Source organism: Cupressus sempervirens, chromosome 2, assembly GCF_028749045.1.
Source record: "Cupressus sempervirens isolate cs-2001-9-10 chromosome 2, ASM2874904v1, whole genome shotgun sequence".
NCBI lineage: Eukaryota > Viridiplantae > Streptophyta > Pinopsida > Cupressales > Cupressaceae > Cupressus > Cupressus sempervirens.
The window spans coordinates 574,842,039-574,849,042 of record NC_143119.1 but is presented as its reverse complement, the minus strand read 5'-3'; positions in this window follow the sequence as shown (position 1 = coordinate 574,849,042).

Below are 7,004 nucleotides of genomic sequence, written 5' to 3'. Positions count from 1 at the left end.
CTATCTTGCCTCTGTTTGTACCCCATCTTCTCATGCCTTCTACATCAATCCCAGCAAAAATGCAACCTCCTATTCTACATTCTTCACTCAAACTCTCTCTATGGCTAACAATTTCTATAATTCCTCCATGTCCTATGATGATTGATCTTTGCCTCCCACCTCTAGTCATGGCTCATCCACATTTGCACCGCTCATTCTCCCTTTTGTTGTCCCTTGTCCCGATGTCCTAAGACAAATTAATCGACATGTCTCACTTACTACTTCACCCCCACCACTACCTCTCACATCCTTTGAAGCTTCTTCCATAGACTTTTTAGGATATTTTATCTCCCCCACCTCCTCCTCCACTCCTCACATAATCTTCATCATCCCAGGGGGACTATTCTCCACTGCATCATTAGCTCATCATCCAATATCACCTACAGCACCTATTGCACTACAATCCCCAAAAACATCATTAAAGCTGACAAGGGCATTTCCTCTGCCCTAATCCCCACCTCTTTGGGTTGTACTAACGCTTGTCCCACCTGACTCACCTCACTAGGACCTAAAATTAATACTTATTAGTTCAGTTCATTGAATGTGCTTTGCTCTTTGCCCTTGCCCCATCCACCTTCCCTAGCTTACATCACCCTCTTGTTATAGTTGTTCTATTCAGCTTGACATACTTTCACTTGCACAATTCTTGCAACTTCTCAATATATCCAATAATCACATCCTAATCTTCACCTTGCCTTGTTCCATTCCCATGTTATCATCTTACTTATAGCTATCACTCACTCGAGACTAGTTCTTTACTAGCCTTCCAAGTATCCACTCTCTACACCCCACTATACTGCTACTTGATACACTTGACCCTTGGCTCTAACATTCAGCCACCCTAATTCCTATTGATTCCCACTGCCTGACAATTTCTACTACTAAATCACTGCTGACACATCCCACACTTTCTTATCCACTTGGTACAATAGTTTCTCCCTGGCAGAACTAAACAAACTCAATACTATTACGCACAATAGGAGGCACACCTAGTCCATAAATAACAGTTTTCTATGCTATCATATGCTTTTAGTACCTCAATGATGTGCTTGACTAGAGGTACCGAGATGAAGTCATGATATTTTTATTGGTTTTTCACTACTTAACTCTAGTGGTCCTTTGGTTTCACACTTTATTGGTGTCCACTTATAAGTGCCTCCTCTCATTTGGAGAGCCATGTGTACCTTGACAATTTTGTGCACTATCTTAGGTGAGATCTTTTATCTGACATGTGACTATTTGTGTGCCTATTTTTATTCTTTTATGGATATAGTTTCTATTTTCTAGTAGTTGTAATATTTTCATGTACATTGTTCATCTCTATTGGTATGTCTCAGCATGACATCATATTCATATCACTATAACTAAGCTTGTGGTGGTTGTACTTTATCACTTTTTATCACATGCTCTATGATGACAATTAGTTTGCATCTCTTTAAAAAGTGACAATTAGTTGCATTCATCTAGTTTTCATTTTCATCTTGGGTTCCTTGAAAACAAATGGTTGGCACATAAGTTAGGACTACACTAGACAACCTTCACAACATCACCCAACAAAATCACAATTGGTTATCCAATAATAGGCACCACCATCAATATCCAAATGAGCTTTTAGCACTAAACTATCATGGACTTTGTCTCCTCACAATATTGTCACCATGCATTACACTTCATTATCTCACATCACCATCTTATATTTTCATGCCACCTATTGCATTACATGGCTTTTGAATCTAAAAAAAATTCTAGTCACTATTGCCTTGTATCAGATTTAATTCCTCATCACACCCCATCCTCTCCTACATTATATGGCTTTTTGAATCTCATTTGATCATATCCCACTTCCTTTTTTTTTCATCTATCATTATTCACTATCTCACATATCATTCTGTTCCATTTCATTTCATCCCATACCATAGTTTGTTTCATCTTATTTTGCTTCCCCTATTTTCCTACATCTGTTACTTGCATTTCATGTATTTCATCTCTTTCATCTCATGGCTTTTTAATCTCAGAAAGTTTATGTCCCATCTCATCACTTTCAAAGCTTAGACAATTTCATTTCCTTCCATTTTACACTTTCATTCATATTCATTGGTCATGGTACCTTTTATCCCATTTTTCATTTATCATACATATCATTTCATCCCATCTTCACATTTTCATTTTGTTCATATTTCTCATTTGATCATGTTCCATTCCATGACACTTTTCCACACATTCATTCATTTACATTTTTTATTTACATATTCATTCCATTTTCATACCATTACATTGCATCGCTACAAATTTCACTTCATTAAATATCATTACATTGCATTACATTCACTTTTATTGCATTCAATACTATCCTATTTTATCATATCTCCTATCATATTTCCTCTCATTACATCGTATTATTTTCATTTCCTCACCATCTCATCACATTTCTCATTCAATTACCAATTCCATTTCATTTCATTACATTAGTCTTGATCGTTTCATCACCTATTATTTCATCAGATAACATTTCTTGGATTAGAAATTTCATTTCATTTCATTTCATGTCATCACATATCATTTCATTCATTAGAAATTTCATTCCATTTCATTACCTATTTCATTTTATTCCATTTCATTACCTATTACATTCCATTTCATTTCATCACCCATTTCATGTCATCACATATCATTTCATTCATTAGATTTTTTTTCCATTTCATTACCTATCATTTCATCACATAACATTTCTTGCATTAGATATTTCATTCCATTTCATTACCTATTGCATTTCATTCCATTTCATTACCTATTTCATTTTACTTGCATTTCATTTCATTACCTATTTCATTGTACTTCATTTCATTTCCTTTCATTATCTATTTCATTTCATTTCATTCCATTTCCTCACATTTTGTTTCATCACATATCATTTCTTTTCCACATTTTCATTACATTACCACCCCATTCATCTCTCACGATTCATTTTTCAAAATTCATTCCCTTACATTACATTAAAAATCATTTTATTACATCACATTACATCATGTTACATGTCATTATTTTCATTTTATCACATCACATTGCATCATGTTACGTTTCATTATATTCCATTTTATTTCATTCCATTACAACCAATTTCATTACATCACATTTTATTTTTACCGCATTTTATTTCATGTTATTACATTCATAGTATCACATCACCTTTTCATTATATCATTAGGGACATATCATCTATTCTAAAATCATTATCCATATGTCATGCTACATTAATCATTCACATATATATACACATCTACATCTACTACTACCATAGTCATGAATTCAAACCATCACATGCATACATAAGTCCATGATATAACAAGTGCATACATCTAAACATCAAATAAGCTTGGATATCTCATAAAGTGAAATAAAACTCAAACAAGAACATCCCAATGAACATGCCTTCTTAAAACTACCTGCAAATAAACATGTCATAAAATTAGAAATTGTGTTTGATTTGATCCTTGAAAACTAGGCAAACGAACACTTCAAGATCTGGAAACTGGGGCAATAGTAGACACTGGCATAGAGAGTATAAATCTCCAATTTGAGCTCATGAAAAATCACAGGATGAATTTGGTGAGGGTTTGAATTTGGCTACCTACATTTGCAGAATAGGAAATATTGACAAGATAATGACTTTTACAAATGGAATGACCTTGGAAAAGTGTGCAGATGAATTCGTCAAGACTTGAAAACTGACACACGTGTAGCATTTTTAGTATATAAAACAATGGTACAATCCATTTGGTCCTAAAAATCATAGATTCAAAGATATGACATCCTGAACAAGGCTCTTGATCAATCTATACTTTTGAATACCAATGAAACCTTTAAAAAATTGCAAATGGAATCACGTTTGAAAACTGATCAAATAGATTCATCATAAGCTCAAGTCTAGAGCGTACCAAGTGTTTAACCCCTAAAATATGATGCAAAGGGAATTTTATTTTTTGGTTCAACTGGTCAAAAGTTATAGCTTTTCAAACAGGGCTACCCAAAAATATGAACAAAATGCATATTTACAATAGAGGTAACTGACCAACTTTGAGGCATTCAAAACCTAGTCAAAATATGTTGAAATGACTTGAAACTTGGAACATAGGTTCTTGGTTATACATAATAAACATCCTCAAAGTGGCGAGTCATGAATCTTAACCAAGTAAAAGATATTCAAATGCAAACACGCCTTCTTATCATTATTTGACATAGGCAAAAAATGCAGAACGAAAAACAACGTAAAATGGGACTTCGCAGAATGGTTCCAAATGTCAGTTTATAATTATAGAACATATGGATAGGCTGAATGAATGGTTTTAGAAACATAAAACACCATTTAGGCATTAATTCAACAGTCAAGTACATAAGCATGGGAATGCATTCATAGAGGATCAAAACTTAGAATGGGCACTCAAAATAGGAATGCAATTTTGAGCACCAACAGTAGCTCTATATGGGGATGCATGCCCTTTGTGGGCATGGAAAGAAATTAGATCTCTAGCTAAAGTAGACCACTCAAAAACTTTCTCCAAGAAAAATTTTGAAAACAAAGAAACTATTCTAATTGTACAAGATGGTGACCCCAGGCCACCAAAACTTCTTCAAACCTCTTACCTCTATCAAACACTTGATTTTGACTTATGTCTCTCTGAGGTAAATTGAAATTTTGATTATCCTTCAGTTTACCCAACACATAAAAATTTTCAATTGGCTCAGCTGGCACAACAAAATAACTTTCCCGACTTTCATAGTGCATACTAGGGATGCCCTTAACATAATGCTCACTATGAAAATAGGGGTCAGCATGCTGAAATATACCAAGATCAAACTAATAACTCTACTCAATAGATGAATTATGCATGCTATCCAAATTGGAAAAAAGATTAGACACACCTTGAAATCATGTATCTCCATGTACAGCCGATTGACATTCAAATGAGTATCCAGGCTTGTACTCACCCATATCTTTATCCATGACTGAAACCAACCATAGGATCTCCATTGATTCTTCACTATCAGCAAATGGATCAGTCATTTTAAAATATTCATCATAAAACTCCTGGCAAGGTGCAGGCAGATTTTCAATAACCATTTCATCTAACACCTCACCCTCATAATCACAATTAAAAAGATGATTAGCTCTTACCTCATATGAATCATCATAAAACTTACTATGAAGTGTTGGCTTATTTTCAAAGACAACTCCATCAAACACCTCATCTTCGAGCTCACAAAATGCAACATCATTACAATATTCATTGTTACACTTGAAAAGAGAACAATCTAATTTGTTATAGCTATATGATAGGGTATCATCATTAAATTCATTCTCTACTAAATCTAAAAACTCCATGTCCTCTTCAAAAAATGGATTGATTACTCCATGTAGGAATACACTTTGAACATTCTGACAAAAGATGGGTTGATCATCATCAAAGTCTCCATCATATAAAGCATTAGTATAAACCTTGAAACCATTACCAACATCATTGTCACGAAAACTTCCAGCATGTGAAGAGGAAAAATTAGAATCATCATCATCATTACTTGAAGACATAACATCTGCTTCATGAACTAAGCATGTAGAATATAAATCGATATTACTCACATCATCTTCAATAAGATGATTCAAATGAATTTCCCACCAATCATCTCTTATTTTATCATTAGGTGTTGTTGCAGTAATTGTAGAATTATTTATATGTTGAAGATTATAGTTATACACAACCCCATGACATTCATCTACACAACTAGGTAATTGATCTTTATAAATAACCTCTTTGTCCTCACATTGTGTAAATAATTCCTCTTCAAAACTTTCAACTACATGCTATTTTATACAACGCAAACATGGAATTTCACTTTCATTTTCAAATCTAGAAAAAGAAGATACACTTTCACTTGGATAAGGACACTTACTTTCCTCATTGCTCTCCTCTTCCCAATCAGCATCAAACTCGTATGAAGAAGAACATGTAATATCATTTTCCTCACCTTGATTAGAATAACCACTCTCATCATCTTCTTTATATGATGCTTCTTCATCATATAACCGATCAGCAACATTGTTCACATCACTTGGAACACAACTTTTAGCTTCTTCAAACATAAAACTAAGATGAATGCCTTGCAACATCATGATTAGTTACATTCTCAACACAAATCAAATCATAAATTGGAGAAGCAACAACTAAAATTAAATCTTCTATATATAACTTATCCAATGAATCAACCCCAATATCCACTGCTAAAGTACCACAAATATATGCACTCTATTTGGTAAGAACAATACCATCTCTACTTTGAAACAAAGAGACTTCAACTTCAACATCACATTTTTTTGATTCTTAATTTTCAATAATATTATCTAGAATAACAGGGGAATGTATACATTGATCTGCATTTGAATATTCAACATGATACTGCCCTTTATTTTTGTCTTCATTATGCAAGAAAGTAGTCATAGAGAAATGACTCCTAGTAAGTCCATACTTCAAACTATTCTCAATATCCATAGCAGTCATAAAAGCCTAATATAAAGTTTTGGGTTCTTTATCCCTTAACCGATAACTCATTTTCTTGTCAAATGCACCTAGATAAACTATTAGGCATACTTGATCCTCTGGTCGACATTTCTCAAGGATCTCATTTAAGGTTTTTTCAAATTTAATATTAAATTGAGAAACAAGTTCACCATCCTCAATATGAATCCTTAAAAACTTACTATATGAATTTGATATGCTTACCCTCTCACCGAATTGCTCCATAAAGGCTAAATGCAACTCACTCCAAGATGAAATAGAATGTGCTAGTAAAAAAGAAAACCAGTATCTAGCATCACTTTCTAAAGTTTGAACAAATAATTTCATGTGCACATCCTCATGAGAAATCTCATAGTCACCCATCAAATCACTAAAAACTTGAACATGTGTTCCCAC